The following is a 16808-nucleotide window of genomic DNA, read 5'->3' as shown; positions in this document are numbered from 1 at the left end:
CTAGAAAATAAAACAACGCAAACTGGGAAAGCAAACCAGGAACTGAGAACTAGAACTAAGACAGGACCACAAAGGGAGTAAACACAGTACGGTGAGGGTACAGCGCAATAATGGACAGACAAAAACACAGGGTTTAAATACACAAGCAGGACTACGAGAGGATGGGGAACAGGTAGGAACACAGCTGGGACAAGTCAGACCTAACAAAGCAAGGGAAAGCAAGACTTGACACACTGCACATAGGACAAGGGCTAGGGAGACTTAGGCTGTATCCCAATTTAGTGTCACGATTAGTTAATAAAGTTAGCTATTAGTTAGTTAGTTAATATTCTGTAAAGAATTACTTGTACTGTTTTATAACAACTAAACAACAAACAGAACATTTTTCTCTAAGTAGAAGAAAAATGGTCTCTGTTCAAGCTGTTTCACCACCAGTATAACCCACTGGAATCATGTCTAGTAGATAGTTTACATTCTAAGTGTTTGTTTTGGCTGCTAAAGTACTGTGCTTGCTCTTTGGTAAGGAAAACAGTTTGTTGATATAACTTAAAGTTCATGGTCACTGATCATGATGAAAGACTGACACAGATAGAAACTGAATTTCTGCAGAAGAGAGATAATATATATGTCTGTAGGGTGCCAAGTTTTACCCAGTTGTTGTAGCACATAATTTAGTTTTGCATAGACATATTATTCACTCTTGACAACATGGCAATCCAAATCCTATTTATGCAATAAGTGACTTGATTCTTGTCCACAGAAATCCATATGCTTTAATATGATGTAACACTATAGATCAACTAACCTCAGAATATATAAAGCATATAAACAATTACAGCAATATGATGCAACAAACACAGCAGTGCTACTAATCCAAAATACAAACAGCGTCAGCTTCATACACCTGAAAAAAACATGCACTTTTTTTTTAGGTCCGTTCTGCTGCTGATACATACTTCAGGTTTCTGAATATTAAACTTGTTGCTTCCTTTCATAGTGTGTAACTTGAAGGCCCTGAGTACTTTCTCCCACACTGAAAACACTGGAATGATACAATTATTTGAACATTACCTAATAAGACTGACTCAGGACAGACAATTAGTTATAACTTTCCTAGCAGTCCTTCACAAAAAGGGAACAGTCTGTCTATTCTCTCCATCTGTCAGCTGCTGCAGGCTCTTCCTCTTCCTCACACACTGCTGAGTTTGTCCTGGTGGATCATCAGCCTCACAGATGATGTGCAGCAGTGGGTCCCTCAGTCTGTCCTCACTCTGGACACTTGCAGTTGTCACAAATGGAAATCAAATGTGTGATAAGCTGCAGGATTCAAACACAAGTGTAACTTATAAACACATGCTCATACTTTTATTCCACAATCAGAGAGAAAGAAACAGAGAGAGAGTGCAGGACAGACAGACAGGTGAAAGTCTCAGGTGTATACACTGCTACAAAACAGCACAAAAGGAGGATTTAGTGTTTGTGTTATTACGAGTGATAAACAAGAAGAGTTCCCAGATGGTACAGTGGACACATGTGTGACTGCTGTGATTAAAGCATCTTTCTTTCAGCTTAACGAGTGAACCGTCAGCTCGTTCAAACACACGTTAAAGTCCATTTGGCTCGACACCACCGAACAGAGGCAGCAATATACCCACATAGCAAGCTGGTCTGGCCTGGATCTGGTATCAAGACGGCACTGCTGGCTGACTTCTGGCATGATAAGACGTATGTCATCCAGATATGGGCCAGGCCTGGCATACATGGCACTGTCTATGTGATGGCATGCCACATCTGGCTCGATTGTGGTTTGGTTTATGTGGGCCAGGCCCATAGAAAACAGCTCTGGCCGGGATCCGGCATCAAGCTGGCACTTCTGACTGACCGGTGTTATGGCAGGGTGTATGTCAACCAGATGTGGGCCAGGTCTGGCAATGATGCACTATTTATGTTCCTATTTTAGTTAGAAATTCCAAATGCCATGTTGCAATACTATACTGCTATGGTAGCCAACGTTCGAACGCCTGTCTCAAGATGGCGCTGGAGTGATGGCAGCCTTTCCAAGTAGCTCTGCAACACCGCACCTTTTTCTTAACTTTAACTTTTTTAGACTAGGCTTTTCAAACTTTATTTCACCTTCCTCTACTTATACCTCTTAGATATAGCGATACAAGATGGATAATGCACTTTTTAAAACTTCTGGAACCAGCTCCTTCATCTATTCGAGAGCGGAGCTGCTGGCACTAAAAACAAAGGGACAGATCAGCATGCGACACAACATCCCGGCTGAAATAAAGAGGAGCTACAGAGGCTGCAAAGCTGGAGCGAGGAGAGCGGATCACCGGAGGCGAATCAAACCATCAATCCCGACAGTGATCATGGGCAACGTGAACTCGTTACAGAATAAGATTGATGAACTGTGCGCTCTGAACAACCACAGACTATACCGTGAGTGCAGCTTGTTTATCTTCACGGAGACGTGGCTAACCGAGCTAACGCCGCAGGCTAACGTAGACCTATGTGGTTTCACATCCGTGAGAGCCGCAGGCCAGCGGAAAAAGCAGAGGTGGGGGACTCATTGTCTACGTTAACAACAGATACTGTAACCCTGGACATGTCTCCGTTAAAGTTTCGGTATGCCGTCCGGACCTGGAGCTGCTAGCTGTTAGTTCAGGCATGTGATCTGTGTATGTATTTACATCCCTCCGAGGGCCGACGCAACAACTGCCTGTGAGAAAATACACACAGTCACAGCAAGACTTCAGACACAAAACCCCGAGGCTTTCATTATTATATCTGGAGACTTTAATCATGCCACACTGGACTCTACTCTGGCTGCTTTTCACCAGTTTGTGAATTGTCCCACAAGGAGCAACAGGACAATTGACCTACTGTATGCTAATGTGAGAGATGCATACAGAGCCACCCCCCACTAAGGAAGTTAGACCACAACCTGGTTTACCTACAGCCACAATACACACCCCTCGTCCAAAGGCAGCCTGTCACAACGTGCTCCATCCGGAGATGGACCCCAGAAAAGGAGGATGCTCTGAGAGACTGCTATGACACCACAGACTGGGATGTGCTCCTGAGCCCACATGGTGAGGACATAGAGGGGGCGACACACTGTCTTACAGACTACCTCAACTTTTGTGTGGACACAGTCGCCCCTGCTAAGACGGTACGGTGTTATCCTAATTACAAACCGTGGGTAACACAGGAAGTCAAAGCTGTCCTCAACATGAAGAAGAAGGCTTTCAGGAGCAAAGTGAAGGAGGCGATGAAAGCAGCACAGCAGGAGGTGAAACACTGCCTGAGGGAAGCAAAGGACACCTACAGGAGGAAGGTGGAGCAGAAGTTGGAGAGGAACAATATGAGGGAGGTCTGTAATGGTGTGAAAACCATCACAGGCCACAACACCAAGAAAAGCACAGTGGGGGGGGACTGTGGAGAAGGCAAACGAACTCAACAACTTCTTCAACAGGTTTGACCAGCCCACAACCCCCCCACCCTCACCCTTACTACAGAGTCCTCTCCCCACTCTCCTACCTCCCTCGCTTCCCCCCCTTCCTGACACTATGACACCCCCCTCCTCCAATCCCTCTCTCAGCAGCAAGACATCTCCCCCCCTCCCCTCCTCCCAAACATCTCCCAGTGTCACAGTGGATCAGGTCAGGAGACAACTGAGGAAGCTTTGCCCCAGAAAGGCAGCAGGCCCAGACAAGGTGTGTCCTAGGATGCTAAAGGCATGTGCTGCTGAAATTGGGGAGCCGCTACAACGAGTCTTCAATCTCAGTCTGCGACTGGGGAGAGTGCCCGCCCTATGGAAGACATCCTGCATCGTCCCGGTCCCCAAAAGGAACCGGCCCAATGAGCTGAATGACTTCCGACCGGTGGCACTGACGTCACATCTTATGAAGACTCTAGAGCGGCTCTTCCTCAACCTCCTCCGACCACAGGTACAACATGCCCAGGACCCACTACAGTTTGCATACAAGGCGGGTGTCGGAGTGGAGGATGCCATCCTGTACCTCCTGCATAGAGCCCACTCACACCTGGATGGGGGAAAAGGCACGGTCAGGATCCTGTTTCTTGACTTTTCCAGTGCCTTTAATACCATCCGGCCCTGTATGCTTCAGGAAAAACTGAACAGGACGGAGGTGGACCCCTGCCTGGTGGCTTGGATCTCCGACTACCTCACCGACAGGCCACAGTACGTCAGGCTGAAGGACATCACGTCTGACACTGTGGTCAGCAGCACAGGAGCACCACAGGGAACTGTGCTGTCCCCTCTTCTCTTCACCCTGTACACCTCTGACTTCTGCTACAACTCTGAATTATGCCATATTCAGAAGTTTGCAGATGACACAGCCATCATGGGGTGTATCTGGGATGATCAGGAAGAAGAGTACAGAAGTCTGGTGAGGAACTTTGTCGCATGGAGTCACACAAACCACCTTCAACTCAACACCTCAAAGACTAAGGAACTGGTTGTGGACTTCGGGAGGTCCAGAGAAGGTCCACTGCCAGTTCAGATAGAGGGGGAGGAGGTGGAGGTGGTCAACAAGTACAAGTACCTCGGGCTGTGGGTGGACAATAAACTGGACTGGTCATGCAACACAGAGCACCTGTATAAAAAAGCCCAAAGCTGACTGTACTTCCTTAGGAGGCTGAGGTCTTTTAACATCTGCAGGAAGCTCCTGAGGATGTTTTACCAGTCAGTGGTTGCTGGAGTACTTTTCTATGCTGTGGCGTGCTGGGGGAGCAGCACAGCAAAGAAGGACTCATGCAGGCTGGAGAAACTGATCAGGAAGGCTAGCTCTGTGGTCGGCATGAAGCTGGACACTCTGGTGACAGTGGCAGAGAAAAGGACCCTAAAAAAACTGCTGGACATTATGAACAATGCTGGGCATCCTCTGCACACGACCATTAACAACCAGAAGAGTCTGTTCAGTGACAGGTTGCTTCTCCCCAAGACAAGAACTAACAGACTTAAAAACTCCTTTGTCCCACACGCCATCAAACTGTTTAACTCCTCTCTGGAGGGGAGAGGGAGGGGAAACAGGAGGACAAAGGAGGGGGGAACAACTAAGCTGTAGTGCCTCTTCACCTCACTGTGCAATACCTTTGTGCAATACTTTTGTAAATAGTGAATGGTGCAAATAGACCTCAATACTTGAAATGTGCAATTCACTTGTATTTTTATTTTTTATTCCTATTTATTCTATTTATCCCCTTCGTATATTTTATTTTTATTTATATTTGTCTCTGTACTTATATATGTGTGTGTGTATGTATATATATATATATATATATATATATATATATATATATATATATATATATATATATATATATATATATATATATATATATATATATATATATATATATATATATATATAACATTCTGTAACTGTAACTTCTGTCGGTGCTGTGCTTTTGGAAACCGAATTTCCCAGAGGAACCCACCCGAGGGATTAATAAAGTTCTATCTTATCTTATCTTATCTTATCTTATCTTATCAAATGCAGATTTGACAGGTTTGTGAGTTTACACTTTATCCAAAACCTAGTAAGGGTTTACTCATCGATGCCAGTGGGTGGCTGTAGCTCAGGTGGTAGAGCAGGTCACCTACTGATCGGAAGGTTAGTGGTTTTATCCCTGGCTCCTACATGTCGTGAGTGTGAATGTGTATGAATGTAGTTAGAAAGCACTCAGTTAAGAGAAAGTGTGTGTGGTTGAGTGAATGTGGCATGTTGTATAGAGCACTTTGAGTAATCTGGGAGAGTTGAAAAATGTTATATAAGAATCACTGTCTGAACAGAGTTTTGTCATGTTACCTTTGCACTATTATGCACATGTTGTTATTACATGGCTGAATTAAGGTACACATTAGGCTGACATCTGGGGCCAGAGCTGAAACTCGCCTCGTTTGGTTTGTTTCCCTTACGGAGGTTTTTGGCAAACAGTAGCAAGTAAGCTCTCAAACTCTCGGTAAAGTCTCTTTTATGCTTTTCTCGTTTTCGGGTAAGACACTCCTAATTCTCCTGCTCCTCTTCCCTTAGATCGAGTGCGCTACCAGTGTCTCCTCACCTGCACGTCCCGGCTCCACGTCCCCATTCACATTTTATTGTATATACTGTTACGGCCGAGAGGGCCCGGCTGTGGGTGTGGACTCAAAATGCAGACACAGAGGGAGGCAAACGGGCGTGAACACAGTGCTTTATTTACAAGTGTCTAGTGAAATTACACAACAGGAGACTATGAATGCTATGAATTATGAAATGCTATGAACTGTGAACTGTGAGGCCAAACTGTGAACATGAAACTGAGTGCTATGGCTAGGTGCTGGATTTCACGGATGGAAAAAAGGGGCAGCGGCTTGGATGGAGGTACGCAGTCACTATAATGAGAAGAGACAAGTAGTCAGTGGCAGTCCAGTGAATCACAGCTGCAGGTTTAGGCTATGGAGGTTAGGGCTTACGTGTTGCAGGTTTAAAGTGTCATGCGAGGAAGGGGTGTCCAGGGGGTTCCGGGTGAGGAGTGTCCAGAGAGGATCCAGAATATGCGTGGAGTGAGGGACTTGGCAGGGAGGCAGGCAGGTGTAGTCTGATGGTGGAGAGGAAGAAACCAGATGACAGAACCAGCGTCCAGGCAGAGATGAGAGTAGTTCAGGAAACGTGACTGCCAGGTGGGTCCTATGACAAAGAAAACACGGTGAGGGAAAAAGCAGTAGTTGAGGGTTCTCACAAGGGGTTCGCAGCCTAGCACTGACATGGGTTAGCAGAAGATCTGGCAGAGGTCTGTTGTGAATGCTGGTCTTATATGCAGGTGACTTGATTGGAACCAGGTGTGGAAGCTGATTGGAGTCTCTGCCTGAAGGTAGAATCCAGCGGAGTGGAAAAACCCCGTGCTCACCCGGACTATGACATATACACTGTCCTTGAAAATTCATCTCCTTCACTGTAAATAAATTGTTTCACCACAACTCTATGCCTCCGTGAGTTCTGCTCCCTGAGTCAACCGGTATTTTTCATAACACATTATATCAGATGACAAAGGGTATTAAGTAGGTAAAACTGCAAAGAATTACTTGTACTGTATTATAACAACTAAACAACAAACAGAACATTTTTCTCTAAGTAGAAGAAAAATGGTCTCTATTCAAGCTGTTTCACCACCAGTATAACCCACTGGAATCATGTCTAGTAGATAGTTTACATTCTAAGTGTTTGTTTTGGCTGCTAAAGTACTGTGCTTGCTCTTTGGTAAGGAAAACAGTTTGTTGATATAACTTAGAGTTCATGGTCACTGATCATGATGAAAGACTGACACAGATAGAAACTGAATTTCTGCAGAAGAGCGATAATTTATATGTCTGTAGGGTGCCAAGTTTTACCCAGTTGTCGTAGCACATAATTTAGTTTTGCATAGACATATTATTCACTCTTGACAACATGGCAATCCAAATCCTATTTATGCAATAAGTGACTTGATTCTTGTCCACAGAAATCCATATGCTTTCATTTTTTCCTTTTTCTAATTATATGGTGTTATGCTGAAATTGTTCAAAAACCTGCTCTTCTGCACAAACTGTAGTTTCATAAAGTGACAGGGATAATAATAATTAACAGTTGATCATGAATAGCATAAATGCAGCCATGTGAATTATTAATAATCAGAGATGAGGGGAGTCAGTAACACAGAATCAAGTTTACAAAGAAGAATTTTGCCCTTTTTTTTTTCTCATTTTTGAGACCCGAGTTCAGCCTGGAACTAGAATGCATCTGAAACACACAGATCAGTAGAAACAGACTGTTGTGTCTCAGCACAACAATGTTTTAACTATGAACTCAGTGCAAGACAACGTGCACATACACACTACATATGATTTGTCTTCAGTGTTCAGAGTGTCTGATGATTTTTGGCCAATATGGGGAAGAAGGAGGCCAGGCTGTGTGTCATCTGATACAATGTCAAAGACAAAGCATTTTCTAGGACTCTCATTAGAAGTGCTGATTCTGTCGCTCTTCATGAAATCGTTAACCTAGGAGTCCACATAGAGTCTGCGAGTCCCACTACTACATGTTTAATGTCTGTAGTTATATTTTCAAAACAGACTTGTAACTTTTGGTTTAACATATTTGAGGGTAGTTATTTCACGTCACATCAAACTGATTTGAGCCAGAACAGTAACACAATCCTATGACGTTGCAGTCCCGGTGCTTTTGCATCTAGCTAGAAATACTGAAGCGGTGTAAGCATAAAGGGAGTAACTTTTTGTTAAGTGGCAGGTAATTTCAAATGCAATGTTTCAAAGAACTCTAAAAACAACAGCAAACACACAAACATTTTGTGTGCAGCCTGTTGCTAGCTAAAGTTTCAGCTGCTTTGAAGATTAAAAAAAAAGAACTTCACTGAGAGATGGAGAAAGATAAAAAAAAAGAAGGAATAAAAAAAAGAATAAAAAAAGGACAGGAAAGGAAGAAGAGGGGTTATATTTAAAAATAAGAACTGCTCAGTGGCATTTGATTAACTTGAAATTTAAAGCTTACAAGTTTTTAAGTCAGATATTGGGTCTGTACATGTGACATATTTTTTCATATTATGAAACGTGCTGCAAAACAAACTAAGGCACGTAACTGTGTCATCTAAAGGTTGCATGAGACTACTGGTGTACTGTGTTGAATTTAAAGTAAAGAACAGTGTAGGTTACAGAGTAGCAGAGATATATTTGAAATTAAGCTGAGGATACATAGAATCATTCACTAAAAGATTGAACTTTGCAAGAACCCCCAAGTTTGATGAAAAACTATATCTAATGCACCATTTATATTTTTTACATTGTTTATTTTAGCTATAATATTTGGTGTGTTGACACAACATAGAGTTCATTGCCCCATGACACCAATTACACTGTGACAATTTTTTTAACACAAATTTTTTTTTTCATTTAGTATTGACTCTTGCCAAAGACAGAAAATCTACAATGATGCCATATATTAGTATTAGTGCAAATCCACAGAAATTAATATCAGAGAAAGAAAGCCTATGTATTATAACAGTAACCGTAATGGTCATGCTACATTTATAATAGTTAATGCTGTTATTAGTAAATGTGTTACTCCAGTGGTCCCCAACCCCCCGGGCCATGGACCGGCACCAGTCTGTGAGTCATTTGGTACAGGTGTGAAATATATGGTTTTCAGGGTTTTTATTTTTAATTCGGTTTCCCTGGGTCTTTTCCTCTGTGATATCAATAAATGTTCTTTTAGAAAAAATAAATAACTTTACATTGTTTCCGTTTTTTTATTATCTGACTCTGAACAGTGTTTCGGGCGTCATTGTCCCTCATTACTCCCAGGTGGGACTGTCTCATTCCAGAGAAACAAGCACAGGGCTGTCACTGATTTAGCGTCATGGTGAATTTTGCAATTTCATGTACTTTATATTTGTTTTGTAGTTGTGTGTCTTATTTTAAAAGAAATATTTACGCATTTCCATAGCAACCAGAGAGCATTAAGGGGCACAGAGGAGGATGTTACTCTCATTGTTGTCGGTGCATTTTAGGAGGACACTTTCTAATAAATTTACACAATTACACAGTGAATTCGTTTTTATTAATACCACAGTTTTTGTCTTGGTCGTATCATTTTATTTTGTTGTACTCTTTATCCCTGAAACCTTAAAGGCCGGTCTGTGAAAATATTGTCGAACTGGTACGAGACACAAAAAAAGGTTGAGGACTGCTGTGTTGCTCTTTCTTTATTGATTTCTTTCATTGTTCTTGGTTGACATAGTTAGATAACAAATACATAGAAAAATGTGTAAAAAAAAAAAAAAAAGTATACGTGTACATGTTAATAATTAATAGCGGATGAGTAGATGACATAAAAGCAACCAAAGCAGATCATTTGTCAGAAGTCTGTCAAGTGGTGAAATTTCGAAGATGAATCTCAGCAGTTCATTTTTGATTTTGTTGTTTTGTGGCCTGGTTGTGGCCCAGGGTACTATCGAAACCAATGCCATGACAGAAAAATTAAATTCTTTGGAAGTCAAGATGTTGAACATTGGAAGCAGGCTGGAAAACTACGAAAGTCGCATCCTTCAGCTGGAACAAAAAGGTAAAGAATAAAGCTGAAGCAGACGTTTGGTTTTTTTTTGTGATTTTCAACATCTGGAGAAATAAAATGATGTGAAGAATCATACTTTAACACATATCTGAAATAAACATGTTTTTTTTTCTTAGAGAGAAACACGGTCATATTCAGTGTTGGATTTGGAGAGGATTCACCATTTGGGCCCTTTAACACAGACGTAACTATGATCTACGATCACACATTTGTAAATATTGGAAATGCCTACAGCCCAGTTACAGGTAAGATTCTTCTTCACAGTTTTGTGTTAGTGAAGTAAATAAAGCCAAAAAAAAAAAATGCGCCATGTGATGATGCATGTTTACATTCAGTAATAACATTTGCAGATTCATAATACTGAAACTTTTTTGATAATTTTGAAAAAATGAAAGAGATTTAAAGATATTATAAGTGTTCAACTGAGGTGTTTCTTGCATTTATACGTGTAAAACTTGCTTCTTCAGAAAATGACAAAAAATTAAAGGAGTTTACTTTTTTTTTCTCCAGGTGTCTTTACAGCACCTGTTTCAGGTGTGTACTTCTTTACCATTTTCTCTCATTCTGGAGGTGAACATAGAACATGGCTGCTGTTATACAAGAACAATGAGGTGATCTTACACATCCATGATCACCCGTCAGATGACACAGCTGATAATGGAGGAAATGCGGCGTTCCTGCAGCTGCAGCAGGGTGATACAGTGTATGTGCGTTTAAAGCAGGGTACACATGTCTATAAAGCCAGAACAGTAACAACTTTCAGTGGATTTTTGGTCAAACAAAACAGTTAAAAAGAAATGTACATTTATTTGAAATTGTGTTTGGCTGCAGTGGTTCTTGTGTGTGCTCCAATAAAACACATTTAAATGATACCTACAGCTGAATATGGGGTTTACTTCACTTTTGTGTTGTTAAACGATTTAGTGCTTATCAAACTAGTAAAAGACTTTTTAAATTTTGCGTGGAAATGCTAGTAAACTTGTTTTTGATGTATTTGTAACTAGTAGATGAACAATATTATGTTTGGAAACAGTTCACGGGGAATATTCAACATTCAATATTCAGGCCAACTGAGACATTTTTTCTACCGGTCTTTGAAACCAGGATTGAACTGAAACATTATTTTGTTCATCTCCGTCTCAGAGAAAACCAGCAACAACAACTTTGTACAACTCAAAGTTGAAACTCACACAGAAGCGAGGGAACTTCAGTGCAGTGTTACATGCAAATTTAACTTTGTATCTATAACCAGACCTCAACAAAAAAATGTAAATTTGTTTGTATAAATATGTTTTACAAACACAAATCTTTTTTTTACAGACACACAAATTCTCATCTTTAGATGCACAAACATAAAATTTTCAAATATTTTGGTTTATAAGGTTGCAAAACAATTCACAACTATGCAGTCTGATTTACAAATACAACATTTTTATGACCACAATTTGAGAGCATACACAATTGACTCTTGTGTTGTGAAATGCATTCTTGGATACCTTGCTGCCCCAAGTCTACACTACCACCAGCTCATAGCAGTCGGTTATCTAGGACCGACCTGTCTTGACTTACTTTGCACAATAACCAATCAGATGTTAGACAATCTGTAGTGGCAGTGTTAATCCCCCCCCCCCCCCCCCCCCGCTCTGAATTTGATGGGTGAGGCTGACAGATACAAGGTATTCATAAAGACAGCCGCAGGGACAAGTTCATTTTATTTAAATCACTGAATGACTGAAATGTGGGAAAAATCCACTACAGACAAGTCAATGCTGACAGGTTTTAATCATCCAGTCAGAAAAGATTAATCTAAAAGTCATCAACTGACTCCAACTGCCCAGATCTGATTTTAAAAAAGTTAAAAAAGTATTTTTTGGTGTTGAGAAAAACTTCGGACTGAAAATAAAATGTATTTCTATGGGTCAGTTAGAAGGTACTCACTCTACTTGGATTCACACGGTTCAAAAAGTTTAGGGTAGCATATTAGTTTGGATCACACACCCCCAACGTTCTGTAATGTTACTGATCAGCTCCACATTTATTGTGTATAGTTTTAGTCGCATGTTTTCACAACTGACCTGTTCCTCAAAAGCTGGCAACATTAGAGACCGTTACTCACTCCGGGGCTTCCCCAGAGGCTGGGTTACAGCCCTCAGCTTACTTTGGACCCCTGGAGGCCAAGATGCCAGCTGTGAACTGCACCGGGCTGTCACTGCCTGAGCAGGGTCAGGGCTCTGCGCAGCTGCGGCCCTCCTTCTGTGTGCCAGAGGCCCATGTGCCTACTGGTTTTGTTTCATGTGTGCCAGAGGACCATGTGCCTACTGGTTTTGTTTCACGCGTGCCAGAGGCCCGCGAGCCTGCTGGTTTTGTTTTGGGTGTGCCAGGGGCCCCGGTGCCCGCTGGTTCTGCGGCTGTTTTCGCTGGGGGGCCCGAGGAGCCCGTCCAGCCTCCTGCTTCACCAGCTGGGGGGCCCGAGGAGCCCGTCCAGCCTCCTGCTTCGCCGGCTGGGGGGCCCGAGGAGCCTGTCCAGCACCATGCCACGTCGGCTGGGGGGCCCGAGGAGCCCGTCCAGCCACCTGTGGCTGCTTCACCACCTGTGGCTGACCACTGACCCGAGCCGTGACATTTTTATCTTTTATTCTTTTAAATCACACGTCAACTACACGAAGTGTAGGTAAGTAAGTAAGTAAGTAAAATTTATTTATATAGCGCTTTTCACAGATAAAAATCTATGGTAACCAAGGTGTTGGTTACGGTAAAGCATGTGACAATAGAAGCTGAGCATATATCATATTCTTTTTCAAAGGTGAGAAAAAAAGATTGATTTTTCTTCAAAAGATTTTTTTCTCATTAAATACACTCAACAAAAATATAAACGCAACACCTTTGTTACTGCTCCCATTCCCCATGGGATGGACGTAGAGACCTAAAATTCATTCCAGATACACAATATAACCATCCCTCCCAAACAGTGGTCACAAATCAGTCCAAATGTGTGGTAGTGGGCACATCTGCTATATTGAGATAATCCATCCCACCTCACAGGTGTGCCACATCAGGATGCTGATCTGACATCATGAGTAGTGCACAGGTGTACCTCAGACTGGACCCTACGCCAGTGGCAGCCAGACGGGATGGAAGCTTCGTCAACATCAACCTCACCGGCCCAGGCCTCGCAGAGGCGGGGCAATGGGAGGGAATGCTGCAGCCATCATCCTCATGTAGCCTGAGAGGCACAGGATTTGGGCGGGCTCCCCATGCCCAGCCTGGCTGCAGCTGTCGTTTCAAGCTCCATCCCCTAGAGGGAGCGACAAAATGGCCACCAGCACAGCATACAGTAAGTAACCCACACAGCCCTGTAGTTCATGCCGCCCTGCCCAGGGAAGGCCCGAAGGGCTAACGGGGGAGGGGCCAAAAACAACTACACCCGCCATGCACGGCAGCATCCAACTGCGGGCAAGGGGTCAAAAATGCCGGGAGGCAGGGCTCATTTACTCACTGCCTGCAACCAGGCCAACCAGGCAGCAGCGGCACCTTAAGTGCTGAGGCTGCATGATAGCAACAACCTTGAGGTCCACTCTACTAGATGGGACCTTAGGAAGGGCTAATTCCCACACCCGGCATGCTCCAATCACCAACAGGTAGCCGGCACTAGACACAACTTGAATTCCCCCTTCACTGTTTCTAAGCTTCTGCGTCACAGTGCTGACAGGTAAAAGAATATGCTTGGAACTCTGACACATCTCCCCAATGTAGCCGAGCTACGAGCCAAGCCCTGCTGGTCACGTTAACCCGCAAGCTGCGGGCGACACGCCAGACAGGCTAACCGGTTGGATTAACGATAGGCCGGCACAAACCGTAGCCTGTCTATTATGTTTATTCCCCACAATGTTAAGCAGGCCAACAGCGAACACTTGGAACGCTGAAGCCGTATCCCTGGTGTGTGAACACACATAGCAGCCGAGCTGCACACTCACACACACACACAACACAAGTGGAGATCAAACGATCACCCGTGTCACGTCCGCACAGCTGTTTTATATGTAAGCTGTGGGGTGTAGCCAGGCATACTGGAGTGTCTTAAAGAAACATCCACACGCCATGACCAAGAGGGGTCGTTCCCCGTACATATGGAATATGTAACGGTGTGGAGAGATAGTCTCCATATGCTAGAGAAGATCAGCAAACACACAAACTGTGTGTGATACTTTTTTAAAGCAGGAACGTTTTCCAACATGTCCAGATATGTAACTTACATCTTTATGATTCATTTTAGAGTTTCTAAAATCAGATCGTGGATCAGTGAGTGTGCTGCTGATAATTCTGTGTTTTCCAAAAGTTTCATGAAAGTATCAGATTAGTTGAGGTTAAACTGGTTAGTTTGCAGGGCTGTGGTGAAGGTTACAGAGGTGCTCGGTGCAGAGCGTGGTCAGTGTTAGAGTGCACCAAGGTTAGCAGACGTCAAAGTCAATTTATGCCGATCCTTAAGTTCTCTTTTGAATGCTGGCGTTACAGAGTGCAGGCTTTGGATATCAGCTAAAGAGCTCATGTAACATCTGTTTATATGTTGTTGAACTGAGTGGTGACTGTGACGTGACACCAGCTGATCACAGCTGCAAAGGAAACTCCCAAAACAAATGACTGTGTGACTGAGTCTTTCCCATCATGTGTTCATTAATGAGCCTTACAGAGGTGCGTAGTTGTATTTATTAGCAGCAGGTTCCCCGTTTAAAGTCTTTATGCTAAGCTAACCATCTTCTGACATGAATGGACAGAATAAGGTCAATATTTTCATGTGACAGCACATCTTTGACAAATCAATGGTGTCAAAGAACGATGACTTTATACTCTTGGATGAAATTAAATTACTGTGATATCTGGTTTGAATGTTGTGCAGACAACTCTGTACTTTGCAGTTCAGCAATTTGTGCAACAGCTTGTTGTTTTTAAATGTTAAAATAAGTGAGGAAATATTTAAAAATATCTCTAGTGCACATAAATATTACACTTCACCTTCATCATCATATTACGCCTCAACAAAGTATAAACTTGCAGCAGTGACTCACTCTGATACGGAGGATGCAGCTGTCAGCACCCACTGGTCGGTGATCAGAGACCCTGCAGAAAAAGTGTCTACAGCAGTGAACCAGGGCCACCTTCCTGGTGCAGCGTCACGAACAGCTAAACAGATCAGCCAGCACATTAAAACCACTCAGATAGATAAAACTGATCAACACTCTGCTGGGAGATCCTGAGCACTGACATTCATGTGGATGTTATTTTAACATTAGACTGTGGTTTACATGTGATCCACAGATGTTCCTCCTCTGTCTCAGAAAACTGGACGATTTTACAGAACAAAATCACAGTTTACAGAGAAAACAGAGTCTGAAACAAATGTGGACATCACAGTTTTATATGTGCTCATTACTGTACAGCTTACAGAAGGAAGACAAGGTTCAAATGTCTTTGGATGCTTACTGGGCTGCTGTGAGTCACAACCTGAAAATGAAAAAAACACAGATAAACCTGTTAAACCTGTGAAAGTAAGCACTGATTGTTTTTTCCAACTCGAAGAACCTATCATGCTAAACACAACACTTTTAAGGGGGAGAGGATTGTAGATCTTTAGGTTTAGTTTCTATATTTAAAACAGCTTTTAAGAAAATCTGCATCTTTGCTGAGACAAAATCCAACTCTGTCATTGATGATGTTGATAATTTTGACAGAAAACCTTTAAACATTAACTTACAAGTTCATCTTCAAGTGATATGTCTTTGCTTTAAAGAAAGAAAACAACCAATCAAACCATTTTCTCACCTTTGCAGAAGAAAATGATCACCACAGTGAAGCAGCACAAACTGTTGGAGAGCCATGGTTAACTGCACCTGTTTCAGGTCATCTTAGACTTTAAACATGTCAAATTTATGTCCAGTTCCTCCTGTTCCAGCAGTTATCGGGGCCCCACCAAAGAATCAGGTCAGACTTGTTGGTCTTTGTGCTTTTTTTTTTACTGCAGTTAAGCACGAGGCACTGAAATTTGGTGCAGGTTCATTTTTCAGCTCAGTTGTGTTTATCCAGCCCCAAATCACAACAACAGTCACCTGATGCTGCTTTATACTGTAAGGTAGACCCTAAAGTAGCAGGTGAGAGTCCCCACACAGCAGTGATGTGTGTAATGTCAGAGAGTCAGTACTAAATAGTCATTAGAAGAAAGCACCCACAAACACACATACAAAGTCATGTTTTTATATTTTAGTGCTTTCCCGAGCTACTTCCCTTAACCATAACTATCAAAAATGAATGCCTAACTCTAACCCTGAGCCCAAACCTAACCATAACCTCACCGTAACCCTGACACGAAAACAAAAATGCCTTCAAACTCCATTTTATCCCCATAAGGGCTCTTGTTCCCCACAGAGATATGTAAACATGTACACACACACACACACACACACACCAAGAAGCAGGAGGGGGCAGATGAGTAAGAGAACAGCTGTTACAAAGACAAAAGCTGCAAAGGTGAGAAAAGGAGAGCGAGACAGTAAAATGGTGCTAACAGAGCTTCATTATGTTGTCTGCGCCTTGTAACCTTCCAGTGAGTATCAGGTGTGGGAGTTTAGGCAGCTAATGAGACACACATCATGTGTTAGTGTAGTAAGTGTGTTTTTGTGGTGT

General features: G+C 42.7%; 1 long non-coding RNA gene across 6 annotated transcripts; it reads right to left on the bottom strand.

Annotated features, from left to right (window-relative positions):
* Nucleotides 1-6206: 6206 nt before the first annotated feature.
* Nucleotides 6207-16066, bottom strand: LOC308407792. 6 transcript variants are annotated; one of them, XR_013973724.1, is made up of 5 exons: nt 15951-16030; nt 15612-15632; nt 15197-15311; nt 6485-6698; nt 6207-6403 (listed from the first exon to the last, which is right to left on the bottom strand). It is a non-coding gene; the product is annotated as an uncharacterized lncRNA (long non-coding RNA). The 6 variants fall into 6 exon arrangements; XR_013973721.1 differs by having other exon boundaries at nt 15197-15632; nt 15951-16066; XR_013973723.1 differs by lacking the exons at nt 6207-6403; nt 6485-6698 and adding exons at nt 9754-10111; nt 10755-10866 and having other exon boundaries at nt 15197-15632; nt 15951-16066.
* Nucleotides 16067-16808: the final 742 nt, after the last annotated feature.

Source organism: Rhamphochromis sp. 'chilingali' (assembly GCF_963969265.1).
Source record: "Rhamphochromis sp. 'chilingali' genome assembly, chromosome: 1".
NCBI lineage: Eukaryota > Metazoa > Chordata > Actinopteri > Cichliformes > Cichlidae > Rhamphochromis > Rhamphochromis sp. 'chilingali'.
This window is presented reverse-complemented; position numbering and strand designations above follow the sequence as displayed.